The sequence below is a fragment of the Pteropus alecto genome, unplaced genomic scaffold (genome assembly GCF_000325575.1).
Source record: "Pteropus alecto unplaced genomic scaffold, ASM32557v1 scaffold20, whole genome shotgun sequence".
Lineage (NCBI taxonomy): Eukaryota > Metazoa > Chordata > Mammalia > Chiroptera > Pteropodidae > Pteropus > Pteropus alecto.
In genome coordinates this window covers 24,032,684-24,046,582 of record NW_006436298.1, presented here as the reverse complement: position 1 = coordinate 24,046,582, position 13,899 = coordinate 24,032,684, and the positions used below count along the sequence as shown (strand labels likewise).

At 36.3% G+C, this 13,899-nt stretch overlaps 2 protein-coding genes and 1 pseudogene across 17 annotated transcripts in view; 1 reads left to right on the top strand and 2 right to left on the bottom strand.

The window, feature by feature from the left end:
* Positions 1–3,411, bottom strand: part of SLF1 (SMC5-SMC6 complex localization factor 1) — a 64,221-nt gene extending 60,810 nt beyond the window's left edge. For all 3 annotated transcript variants that reach the window (XM_006913221.3, XM_025047662.1, XM_015590472.2), the window contains exon 1: positions 3,283–3,411. The gene's annotated coding sequence lies outside the window, so the exon portion shown is untranslated. The remainder of the gene's footprint in view (positions 1–3,282) is intronic.
* The window catches only part of KIAA0825 (KIAA0825 ortholog), a 356,002-nt gene continuing 344,625 nt past the window's right edge, over positions 2,523–13,899 (top strand). For 6 of the 14 annotated variants that reach the window (XR_003046665.1, XM_015590468.2, XM_015590470.2 and 3 more), the window contains exon 1: positions 3,427–3,567. The gene's annotated coding sequence lies outside the window, so the exon portion shown is untranslated. Of the gene's footprint in view, positions 3,250–3,426; positions 3,568–6,916; positions 7,136–7,898; positions 8,103–8,533; positions 8,709–13,899 lie in introns of those variants that run through there. The other 8 variants (XM_025047659.1, XM_015590465.2, XM_025047656.1 and 5 more) reach the window with 8 other exon arrangements.
* On the bottom strand, positions 4,752–4,870 carry LOC112480687 (annotated as a pseudogene).

Sequence of the window (13,899 nt, the reverse complement as noted above, 5' to 3'; positions counted from 1 at the left end):
ATGTCATTGAATATTCTCCATGTATTTAAGGGTCTGAGGTTTTAAGGCACACTAGTGGTTTCTTGATGTTTGTTATTCATGTAAACTTAGATTTTAAACTTTTCTTAATATAGAGCAAATTACTTTTAAACTTCCTTCTAGAAAAAATATACCAAGCCTTGAATACAACCAACATTGTTTGAATTCAAGTTTGAATTCAAGTTTGAATTCAAGTTTGAATTCAAGTTTGAATTCAAGTTTGAATTCAAGTTTGAAAGATTTTCATGATTTATATTATCTAAATAATTTAACTGAGAAAGTAAATAAGTGCTAAAACTAAAGAGTCAAAGTGCTGGATCCCTGTTTTAACCAAAAGGTGGACGGACATAAATCACAGTACTTGTACTGTGTGAGTAAAATACTATTTGGCTCTGTATACCATAAAATCAAGTAGAATTTAGGAGCTTAGGAGCCAAATTAGGCTGCCTTTGGCTTAATTTCATTCAGTTAGCCTTTGGAATTTTTTTTCTTTTTTTTTTTTAGACGTAGGGTCTGTTTCCTGCCCCAACTCTCCAAGATATGAGTGAGATGTGTGTGTGTGTGTACATATATATAAATTAATATTTGACTGAGGTCTCCAGTGACAAGACTTAAGAGATGTTCTTACTTCAATGGCATTATTTGGGAAAGAAGCAGTCATGATAAGTCTCTTTGATGGTAAATTTGGCATTAGAGGGAGGAACTGGAAAGTAACAGCAAAGTGACTGTGGTAAGGAAGAAATGAGAGTCTAAGAGGATTTATAGAAATGTCCAATCTATCCAGTATTGTCCAAGAAACAGGTTGAACTGGAGATGCTAGTTTTAGGGATAAAGGGACCCTTAGGGAATATGGACAAGAGGTATGATGTTCAGGGAAAAAAATGGATAGTTTGTACTGGTTAGCCATGGGGGATGAAAAGTCAAACCTGCTTTAGTATCCTGGGAAGTTTGTACTACTTAGTAGGAGCATAAGGTCTAAAGTTGAACGAGCTCGATTTCATTTTAACTGCGTACCTACTGTGGTCTATACACTTCATGTATTTCCTTCTCAACAATCTAAGTGCTGTTTACCTTTCACACATAGATGAAGATACTAGAGAATCTGATAAGAAACTAGCTCAAAGGTACACTGCTAGCAAATGGTGAAACCAAGATTCCAAGATCTAAGTCTGTTTCTAAAAAAAAAAATGCCTTTCTACAATACCATTTTGACTTATCAGAATTTAATCTAATACTTTTAAGCAATTTTACAAAGCAATCTACTTTCAGTCTGTACAACAGAAAAATATGCATGAAACAGAATCTACTAGAAGGTGGAAACACTTTAGATCAGCAATATCACTGATTTAAACATTACATTATCAGAATAACAGTGTCTAAAATTTCAAAACATTTCTAAAAACAATCTAAAGAGTGTCATTTTTTTCTTATGAAAAAGTTTATTATTTTCAAAATTCTCAAAATGAGTTTGGTATTAATCACTAGAATTTATATGGGCTTTTTACCAAAAATAACATTGTATTTTTTTATTTCAAATAGTTGTAATATAAACACTACATGAACCTAATAGTTTTAGGGACATTTCACTTTTAAGCAGTAATGTCCTTAGAAGGTAAGAAACAGTACATAGTACATTTATAGCATATATTTCCCATAAGCATATTTGAGAGTCAATTATAATAACAGTTAATATTCCGTTTTAGCAATATTTTTGAGAAAGAAGGTTCTTCATTATCTTTAGGTTTTATTATTCAGAGCCTATATGGAGTTGTTTTTAAGAATGTTTCCTTTAAATAGTGAAAAGACTACCTTGGAATAATCAAGAAAATACTGTTGAATTAATAAAGCCTTACTATATAGGTTTATTAAAAATCAATGTCTTTAGATATTGGTGGAAACTGGATACCTATTATGAAATATTAAAGTTTTGAATTTTGATTATGAAAAGTAACCATTTGACCACCTTTTCAGACTCACATGATTTAGAGAAGCAGGAAAATATACAATCATATAATTAAACAAGTAGATAGCTGAAGAAAATCTGGATTTAAAAAAACAGGTCTAATAGAGGCTTATTTGCATTATTGAAGACTACAATAAACATTTACACATTCAAGTATCTGAACTTACTAGTTTTTAAATTAATACTGAGTTAACTTAGACATAATCAAATTCACTCCCTTACAAAAATCCACCCCAAACTATCAACTGTGTACTGAACACCTGTAATACAGGTTAGTCGAACTGTCTGTCCTAAGACAAGAACATCTTGCACATCAAAAGATACTTCTAGGAATTGAGGCATAACGTAATAACATAAATGAAAAAGTTCAGAAGCCAGTGTCTGCCACACGTATACTATACTGTTTAAATTTTCATTCCTAATGTCTCAACAGAAACATTTTTTTCTTTTGTTGGTATAAGATAGTCACTTGTCAAAAAAAAAACAAAAAAACAAAAAAAAACACCTCGGCACTTCCAAAACCAAGCTCCATCTAATTTCTGGGTAAAATTCCTGCTATGGAGTACCTGAGGCTGGGTAAATTTTTGTGAATATTTAATCAGAGGCTTTGGGGGGGTATAAAATCTCAGGATAACCACGAAGTCTTCTTCCCAGCCTTCAAGCAGCTAAAATTTAAAATCTCCAGAAACACAGATCTCCCCACCCTTAAGGAAAAGGTGTGTGTGTGTCTGTGTGTGTGTGTTACATTTAAAGGCCTGCATAGATACGATCATCACTATCTGATAAGTTTAAAAATTCTCGTAGGAAGAATGACACGATTTTCCTTGTCACAAGGTGGGCCTGGGGGATCCCAGCCACCTGCAGTGACGCAAAGTTATGGAAAGCAGCCAAGAAATCTGGGACTCAGGGAGAAGCGTCCCAGTCGGTTCTATGGAAACGAGAGACGCGGGTGGCCTAGCACATTCCTGGCAGGGGATCGAGCTATGGAGCTGCGCAAACAGGAGGCGAAGCAGAGAAAAGGCTCAGCCCAGCACTGCAGGGAGGGGCTCAGTGCCCGTCCTCCCGCGGCAAGGCGGAGCCGAGTCTGCAACTGTAGCCCAACAACGCAGGCACTTCGCAACGAGTCGGGTGAGTGAGAAGGAACAGCGGCTGCGGAAAGCGTGAGAGGTAGGCACCCCCACCGCCGCTCACCCCAGCCCTTTCCCAGCCTCACAGCCGGGAGCGGCAAGAAACTTTGGAGGCACGGAGGAAACATCCCCACAGTCAAGGTACACTGTGTCTTCCGAGCTGAGGCCCTTTACCTTCCCGGCCGGAATGTCTGGGCTGCTTCCTTCAGGTGGTGGTGGTGGTGACAAGGTGGACGACTGCCGCTGCAGCACTCCCTGCTTCACTAATCCGGGCTCTGGGAAATAATTTCCCGCCGCGCGCTCAGTGGCCCCGGAAGCTATTCTTTCATTTCCGGGTGGTTGTCACTGACGCTCTCTAGCCGTTGTCAGGGTGTTCTGAGAGGGTTCCTGGCTGGATTCTGGCCGGAGGGCCAGGCTGCTGCTGTTAGATCAGCGCTGGAAAGTGGAGGTGGGAGACTGGTAAGTGATTTTTCTGAGTTGCCTCCTGGGCCTGGTATTTCCAGCCGGCCGGTACTCTCTCATCTTGGCTGAATCAAGAAATGGGCGGGAGAGGGCCGAACCAGTAGTCCCCCCCCTCATCCAGCCTTGTGGTGCTTGAACCACTGTGCTGCCAGAGAAGGCCCTGGAATCCTGCTTACCTTCACCACTCACAGTATCTACTTCCAGCTTGGAAGTTGACCTTGGGTCCCAAGTGCCCCTGGGGCAAGGTCTAAGACATCGGATACCGTGACTCAGTTTAGTTTTGAGTCTCTCTATCAATAATCAGAGTGTCCTTACTCTCCTGTTGCCAGGTTTCGGTCATCCTCGATTTTCGAGAACTGCTTTAACCATCCTCTTCTTGAGTACTGTTACCATTGCCCTGGGTTGCAGTGCCTGGGAAGCAAACATTTTGGAAGTGGAGTGAAGGGGTCTTACCCGATTTAGAATTAATTCAACATTCCTGCAGCAGTTTGAATTGGGTGACAGACTTTGTTTTCCTAGCTTTGTGCTAATGATATGAGAACAAGAGTGGGCTTTAGATCTAAAACACATTTTACCTTTTGAAAACACCAGTCATCAAGAACTAGGTGTGCCTTCAGAAGTGCTGGCTCACTGCTGCAGGCTTCCTCCATAATGAAAGATTCAGGAGAATTTTGGTAGCTAGAAAGATTCAGGAGAATTCTGAGGTAGCTAGAAAAGCTTTAAAGAGAAATTGTTTCCAAGAAAGGATAATATGAGGCAAGGTGCTCATTTAGCCGAAGATTTAAAAAACACGATGTAGTGAACCTTGCTTGGCAACTTCTTTTTTGAGTAATAGTTTATTCAGTAAGTAGTTTTCACTCACCACCAAATATTTGAATAATCACCCTCTTTACCAGAAAAGGCAACTGATTTTTCTTCAAAACAGCCAGTTCCAAAGAGTTGTAGGGATAACTGTACCATAAAGAAAAATGCAGTATGTTCGTTTCAAGGCCCCTGATGCATCAGCAAGTACCTTGTTACTTTTTGAGAGTAATTCACCATGTTTAGGACAGCACATTGATTTTATAGTCTTTTTAAAATGTATTATTTATTTATTTATTTTAGGCGAGGCAACCCTTGATTGACCTCACAGATTGCAAGGACCTCGTCAGTTTACAATCCCTTATTTTTTTTATTTTTTACGCCTACAGCACCTGGTCTTCCTAGGTGGTCTCCCAACCAAGTACTAACCAGGCCCAACCCTGCTTAGCTTCTGAGATCAGACGAGATCCGGCTTGTTCAGGGTAGCGTGGCCATAGACAATTTTAGTCTTTTTGATTAATAATTCAACCAACTTTTAAAATATCTTGAGTCCTTTTTTTACCATTTTTATTGAATCTTGTGTTTTTCCTTTTTTTCTCCAGTTGAAAGGGTTATAATAATTTAAGGGAGGTTACATGTTTCTATACAGCAACTAGTTTTTAGACAAGTAGTGATTTTTTTAAAATCACTTTTCTTGATTTGTGATATCTCCTTTTGAATTAGTATAGCTGATCACTAATACTAACCACAAATAACTATTGGATGCCAGGCACTTTAAATTCATTATTTTATTCAAACTTATTACAGTTCTACAAGAAAAATCATACTATGCCTATGTTGCAAACATTTTATATTGAGACTCAAAGATATTGTGACTGAAATTCAAAGATGTTCCCACAAATTATACAATTAAATGGCAATTGAGATTTGAACCCAGTCTACCTAACTCCACACTTTGGCTTTTTTTTTTTTTTTTTTTTTTAAACTGTGGTCTATACTTCCTCTCATAATAATCATTTCACTCTCAGGTAAAATTGTATAGATAGTCGTCACATTCTTGTGTTAAGGAATTAAGGGATTAATTTCTTATGTTAATGTGTTAAGGATTAAGGAACGTTTTATCATCCTATCTTAAACAAATACAAGCAATCTAAAGATCATCATTATATTAGTAACTCTAAGTCCAGAGTATCAACTATCTCTTTAAGCAGCTTTTCACACACATTTATATACATATATGTTTTTGTGTGTGTATGTATAGAGAAAGGAAAAGAGTGCATGAGCATATATTCATAAAATTGAACTTTGTAATACCCCGTGAGGAATTATTATTTACTGGTTATTGGCAAAACTGTTGTCTTCTACTCATACGACTCTCAGACAGATGGTAATTATTACTCATTTTAAGAGAATATGCTTAAACCTACCCATTCCAACATTCTAATGTAGAGGAATAGAAATATTCTAATTGTCAGGGAATTCACTAAAATCTGGTTGAAATGTCCAATACTGGAAATGACAGAACTTAATTCTAATTCTAAAGAATATCTTGTTTTATTGAAAGATACATGTATATATGTACAACTAGTCTCAAATTATTTTTTTGGTTTGTTTTTTAACTAGTCTTAAATTCTAATGTGTACTTTATTACATCGTATTGACTTAACTATATGAAAGATGCTTGCTTAGCATATTCCATAGGTAGATCTCAGTGAAATTGTTTTCAACCAAATTTCAGTGCTTATGAAGGCTGAGATTATATCAGCTTTGTTCACAATCTTACACCCAACATCTAGCACTTTGCCTGACGTAAAAGTAGGAACTCAGTAAACATATATGAAATTAACAATTTCTTTTAAATATTTTTTTTTTTGTCTACAGAAAAATATTTGTGCATGTAGATTTTAAAAAGGAACTTAGTGATGGACATGGACAATAGACTAGTGGTTTCCAGAGGGTAGGGGGGAAGTAGATGGGTTAAAGGAGGTCAAATATGTGGTGACAGAAAGAAATCTAACTATGGGAGGTGAACACACAGTGTAAACATATATATGCCTTACTGTTAAAAATAAAAAAATTAAAAGGGACTTACCACATAAATTCATACCTACTTATCATTATTCATTTTGACCTTGAAATACAATGCCTACTCCACAGTCATCCATAAAAGGCAATGTGGTATCCTGTAAAGATTGGACAATGAGATGGGCTATGAGAGTATACCAGATATTTATTGTTGCTTAATCTCTGCTATGTGATGTTACTTTTAATCCTCACAGCACTATGAGGTATAATTATTCTTTTAAAAATGAAAAAAAAAAAAGCAAAAATAAGATTTGTTAATCAACATAGGTTACACATAGTCATTCAGTATCAGAGCTCTGATTTGAATCAATGCTGACTCCAAAGACTACAGTCTTAACCACTTTGCTATATTGTCTCTGGTTGAGTTTTAATTCTGGCTCTAATTTACTACTAGATGAGATGGATTTCTATGAGGATCATATTTCTCTCTCATCTTTAACAAAGGGATTGGATTAGATCATCTATAAGGTCCGTTTTAGCTCTATAATTCTGGTTTTAGTTGACTCTCAAGTATTATCTAAATATAGCAACTCTAGTGTGCTAGAAAACCATGAGTGGAGTTTTACATGTATTTATTGGTATCTTCCACATTGGCAGGTGTGCACGTTTTTGTAATGGAAATAACAAGACCAAAATTTCAAAAGAACTCATTCATGCCTTTTGCCAGTTTATGACCCTAGTAAGTCAATGAACCTTCTGAGCTTATGTTTTCATATGTAAAATGAATCCATGAAACTGCTGTGAGGGTTAAGTGAAATGATATATATATATATAAAGCCTTGAACACACTGACTGACACACAGTCGCCACTAAATAAATATTGGTTCTTTTCTCCCTAATCTTGTCGAGATAAAAGAAAATTGGTAGATATAAAAATGCTTTATAAATTAGCCAAAGGTGACAAATGTTTTCACTTACAGTCTACTAGGAAAGATAAAGTTATATACACAAATAGTTTTTATTTGAGGGACAATTTACATGAAAACAAAACCATTGAAAACAAAACATAATGGAAACAAAGAAATTTTGCTTCCAGGAGGACAGATGAGGAAGGAATTCATGAAGAAGATAATGCTGAGTTTGGGCTTTAAAGGATGGTGAGGATTTTGGCAGTGGGACAAAAGTGAAGAATGTTCCATAGGAGGATGCAAAGGGTCAGAAAAGAAAATAGGGACTACTTCACTTTGGATATGTAGGATGGGTGAAGGCTAAAAAATGTAAAAAAGCTGAATTCAGGGCAAGCTCAAGATAGCAGTATGGTACTGTTATAGATGTGAGGCTTTTTACAATAAGCAATGACTTGTATAGATAACCAGGATGGGGTGGAAGGTGGGGTTGGCATTTGATTTCTTTGTTGTGGAAATACTCATTTGTTACAGAAATATACGAATATATAAATAAGCCAAAAAGAAAATGAAAAATTGCCCATTATCTCACTCCAGCCCCAGCTCATCATGGCCATGCCAGCGGGGTGCCCTCCTGGCTGAAGATCACCTCTTTCCTTCCTAGTAAAGAGATGACTGGAATGGTTGTGATGTCTCAGTCTGGCCCAGAAGGGGAAGGGGGCTCTGAGGAGTTATCTAGCCATCCTGTTTTTGAGCTTCCACCCTGAGGAGACATGGACTCACATTGGGACTGATCCAAAAGTATGTTGTCTGAGTGGGTGGGGCTGGGTGCTGGGACCCACCTGTGATGGCAGCCAGGTACTCCTGAGTCTCTCAAGCTGTGAGATCTTGTTGCTCCCCCTTCCCCCTTCCCCCTTCCCCCTTCCCCCTTGCGGTATCCTCCCAGGCTCTTGCCCCTTCTTGATGTCTGTGACTCTAAGCAATCACCTGCTCCTCTCTGAGCCTGTTTCCCTATCCGAAGTCACTAGGTAGATTGGGTAGAGGACCCGTGGGCTCTCCCCAGCCAGGAGTAACTAACTCCAGGACACCTGCCCCCCACCTAAGGTGGAATCAGACCTGGATCTGCCTCCCCTTCCTATACTGGGCTCCCCCAGGATCTCCCCTTTCTGCTCCATGACCCTCTGTGATGCCTGCTCTACAGAAAACAAAACAAAATACCATACCTTTTCCAGCATTTGAATGCTTTCAAGTTATTTCCAGGCTGCTCAACATCCGTCTCTACCAGTCATAATGGAGACTACTGCTAGGCTGTGTCCTTTTAGAGGCTGGGAAACAACCAGGCTTTGGTCATTAGAAGTGATGAATCTGCAGATTTCTGACTCACTTCATCAGGTGACTCTGGTTAAGGTAAGTTTTTGAGTGGCGAACTCAAAAATTATGGTTGAATGAGGAGACAAAAGGCAAAATCAGCACAATTATATTAAAAAGCCTCAGGAACTAGGAAAAGAATACTGCCTCCCAGCCTCAGTTGCTGAAATGTTACTGGAGACAGGTTTTTGAAACAGTGGTCCAGCTATTTCCCTGTTAATTTTGTTTAAAATACAAGTAGACAAGAAGAGACGTGGCTCGGGAAATATTATAAATGGCTAATATATATATATATGTATACGCATGCCCCCATAGAGAGGGTAAAAAAGTATAGCTGTTTAAATCATTTGGGGAATTTTTTGTTGAATGAAGTTTTCATGAAAATTATCTAAAATTAGGGGAAAAAATTGTCATTTTGATTAATTAGGCAAAGGTATGTAATGTAAAACAGCTGAGCGTGAGCTCAAACTCATGAACTTATATGATCTTGAAGAAGTTACTTAAATTCTTTGAGCTCCAATTCCTTCATCAATGGTAATATCAACTTTATGGATTTATTAGGATTAAATGTGATAATATGTGGAAGCACACAAAGGCATCAGAAAATTTTTATTAGGGATCTGTCTAGTCTCTGTTGTTATTGTTTAATAATGTCGAATTGCTTTAAATTCAGGTCTGCGGCTCCATCTGTGAAGTCAAGCAGACTTGAGTTCAAATCCCAGCTCTGTCACTAGTTGTGTAACACTGGGCAAGTTACTTTTCTATTCTTTCCTTATTTGTAACATAAGAATAGTAATAATGTCTTCATAGGGCTTTTGTGAAGATTGAATGAAATGATACATAGAGTTTAATATGGTGGCTGGACTTGTAAGCACTTTATTGGCTCAAATTCCTAGAGAAGCAGATACCAAGATGGAGTTAGATATGAAGAGATTTTTGTAGGAAACTGCCTGTGAAAGATAAAGGAGAGGGAACAAGAGTGGGAGGGAAGTGCCTTTAGGCCTCAATGCAGGTCTTAACAATCTGAAGGAGACATGGAAGGAGAGGGGGTAAGTAGAATCTCAAATTGTTTCTTCACCCAGGCCCATGGAGAATCCTTGAGCCAAAGTCATCTGTTAGAGAAATCCCATGTCACCCGAGTATTCAATATAATGTTAATTATTAGTAAAAATAATTAAGTTTTTATAAGCGATTTTAAATTTCAGCTCTTGAATTTTACTGCCTGTCCCCACTTTCCTTAAGTATAGTCCCTGCTGCCAATTGACCTTATCATTTGAGGCACATGTTCTTAGACTAACAACTTCTTATGTTTTATAAAACAGTTTTGTTAGCCAGAGAACTGTTAAGGAATCAAAAGTTCTCTTCCAAATAACAGTTGAAAAATGCAAGCAGTAGCAACTGATTGTTTGATATTATGTAAACACAAATAGCCAATAAATATAATAATCTTAAACAGCTGAATAATGTTAATATCAATAGTTCGAATATTAGCCTGAACTTGAATTTCCATTTCCCTTCTTACCAAAGATACCTCTGTGGTTAGAAAGATCAGGAGGTTATAGTTTTATAGGTGTGGGCCTCAGTCTCCCTTTGATTGTTTTTAATAAGCAATTGTAGAAATCAATCAGTTTTCCAAATGCCAGGTCATAGCCCATCAATTTGGTGACTAATAGCTTGCTCTTGTGTTTCAGATATGTGTGGCTTCACGACTGGTAAATAAAATGTGTTATTGTGAATCATAGTTAATTTTTAAAGCAAGAGATTTAAATGAACTTTATTTATCTCATGTGAGGAAATGAGGACTAACAAGGTGATTTAACTTGCCCAGATAACTCAGGAAACATGTGACTTGAACCAGAAGCTAGGTCTTAAGAATCTATATTTAGAGCTCTTTATTCTGTATCATGCTTCCAGGAAAAGGCTTCTTGTTTGCTCCACTGAGAGCACATAATTACTCTGTTTTTCAGTTGGTAATATGATAGTCCTTTTCTGTCACTTTCATTATTTATTCATTTGTTTGTTTGTTTGTTTTTTGCTAAGATTTACTGAAAAGAGCACTTTCCTGGACTCTGGCCATTGTTAGGAAGGTGATTTCTAGCAGTCAGCATCCATGCCACATCTAAATTTTACCATCCATTTCTCCTTTGGGGAACACAGCTAATGCAACTGTTTAAGTCTAGAGTTTACCTGATTTAAGTCTGGGAGCTCTTTTTAAGGTGCATTACTAATACCAGTGAATGTTATTTTGTGCTTCTTTGTCATGACATTCTTTACCCATTTTCTTGCTTTTTTAGATTTCAGCTCACCACATAGTTTTCATTTTAAAAATGCAAGTTTTGTGTATAATCACATAATTTACTACTTTTTGATTTTTAAAAATATATCATTCTTTCCTTTTCTAGCATATGTTCATACCTGACCTCAAAAATGCCTATGGGCAATTTAGCAATGGTGAGCTCTGTCCTCTGCTATTCAGATTTAATTGGGAAAGTTTGGGAGTGGGCTGTTTGTAAATGATGCCCTTTTTCTAGGCTCTGTTTTTGTGTTGCTTTTTGTACCCTGGTATTATGGAGGCTACCTGTGCTCATTCTTTTGATTAACTTTACCTGATCATGATCTTTCTGGTGCTTTCCTATTTATCTAATCCAGCAGGTCTCAAATGTTTGGTTTCAGGAGTCTCTTACACTGTTAAAAATTACTGATGAGTTTTTATGTATGTAATTATATCTATTTATATTTATTATGTTATAAATAAAAATTGACTTTAAAAAATATTTAATTCAATAATAAAGCCATTATGTGGTAACATAAATAGCATTTTTTTAAAAACTATATATTTTTCCAAAACATGAGTTGTAATAGAAGAGTGGCATTGTTTTAGATTTGCAATTTCTTTAACGTCTGGCCTAATAGAAGAGAGCTGAATTCTCACCTCTGTTTCTGCATTCAATCTGTCATGGTTTATTATTTTGGTTGAAGTAAGTGAACAAAAATCCAAGCTCATATAAACATGTTGGAAAAGAAAGGAGTACTTTAATGGCCTTTTCACCAGAGTTTAACAAGTGATGGTATCTTAAGGTTTAATTGCAATGTAGACTCTAAAAACATATCAATGAACTTTTTGTGCTATTACTTTAAAGTCCCTTAGTCTATCTTGAAATTTGAATGAATCTTTACAAACACATGATTTTGTACATAATGCGTTGGCCATATGGAAAATATTCAATTCACTGAGGTATACTGATCTTTCAAATATTAATACATTTCATTATACAATGTCAAAAAATCACATTTGTTAGTATCACCAGCAGTTTCATCAGGAAATCTTAAAATCTTAAAACATCTAACAGCTTATGAAATTTTCCAAAATTTTTATTTTGCTTTGAAATCTCTAATTTTATCATTGGCAACAAATGATGTCTAATGTTTGCCGTGAAATGACAGTCTAATTTGTTTGGTTTTGAGAAAACTCTTACTTTCCTCAAAAGTTGATTTAATACAGTTTCTAATTTTTATTGCCTCATCAAAGACATTATTAAATGAACCTGGCATTATTTTTCTTCCAACTGTGTGGTGGTAAAAGAAAAAAATATATAGTAAGCAGGAAAATGGCCCCCCAAATAAGCTTATACCCTAATCCCTGAACCTGTGAATATGTTACATTATATGGCAAACATAATTGAACTTGCTAATCAATTTACCTTAAAATAGTGAGATTATCCTGGATTATCCAGAAGGGTCCAATGTAATCACAGTGGTTCTCAAAAATGGAAGAAGGAGGCAGAAGAGGAATTCAGAGGGATGCAGTGTGAAAAGGACTCAACCCGCATAGCTAGCTAGAAAATGGGGGAGGAGGGCCAAAAACCAAGGAATGAGAGCAGCCTCTAAAAGCTAGAAATTGCAAGGAAACTGGATTCTCCTCAGAGCCTCCAGAAAGGAATGCAGCCCTGCCAATCATTGTTTTTAGCTTAGTGAGACATGTTTCAGATTTATAACCTAAGAAACTGTAAGACAATAAATTTATGTGGTTTTATGACAATAAATTTGCCTCGATTTACTGCAGCAATAATAGAAAACGAATACAACTAATATGAGTTGGAGACTGCACTTTGTGCTACAGCATCATTGCTTTTGCACTATTAGTACAAACGTCATCCTAGTGAAATGGCATATTATTAAGAAAAATAGTTTTGACCTTGAGAATGCCCTGAAAGAATTTTGAGGCTCCATCAGGGATCTGTGTACCACACTTTAGGATCTCCTATTTAACTTTTTCTTTGTATTTCTTGTGTCATCTAGTAGATTAGGTACTGGGGTGTAGAAATAGAGAAGGCACAGTCCCTGTTTTAAGATTATAGTCTAGTGGTGGGAGAGGTAAGCAAATCAATGATTGCCGATAACATAGAATGACAAGTGCTGTGCCTGATACACTTGGGGGTGGGAAAAGATACCTAATTCCTATCTTCATGTGCTTTCAGTTTAGTGGGAGAGATCACAAAAATAACTACAAAATGCAAAGTGCTTTTAAGGAAATATCCCCACTGACAGGATGAGGGAGAGACCTTTACATTCCCACTTAGCAGTGTATGAGGTTTCAATTTCTCTACATCCTCTCCAATACTTGTTATTGTTTATATTTTGTTTATAGCCATTCTGGTGAGCTACGAAGTTTTATCTCATGTCTCAATTTGCATTTATCTACTAACCAGTGATACTCAACATCATTTCATGTACTTATTGGCCATTTTTATATCTTCTTTGGAGAAATACCTATTTAAATCGTTTGCCATTTTTAAATGGAATTATATATCATTTTATTGTTGTGCTATAATTGTTCTTAAAATATTCTAGGATACTGTCCCCTTATCAGATATTTGATTCGCAAATATTTTCTCCTATTCTATAGGTTTTTTTTTTTTTTTAAGTTATTGATGGTGTCTTTTTAAGCACTAATTTATTTTAATTTTGATGAAGTCCAATTTATCTATATTTTTTCTTTTGTTGATTCTGCCTTTGGTGTTTTACTTAAGAAACCATTGCCTAATCTAAGGTCAAGATTTACACTTTTGATTTCTTCTAAGAATTTTATATATTTTAACACTTATATTTAGATCTTCGATTAATTTTGAGTTAATTTTTAAATATCTTTTGATGAAGGAGTCTGACTTCATTCTTTTTTATATTGCTATCTAGTTGTCTCATCAACATTTCTTGAAAAGGAATCTTTCCC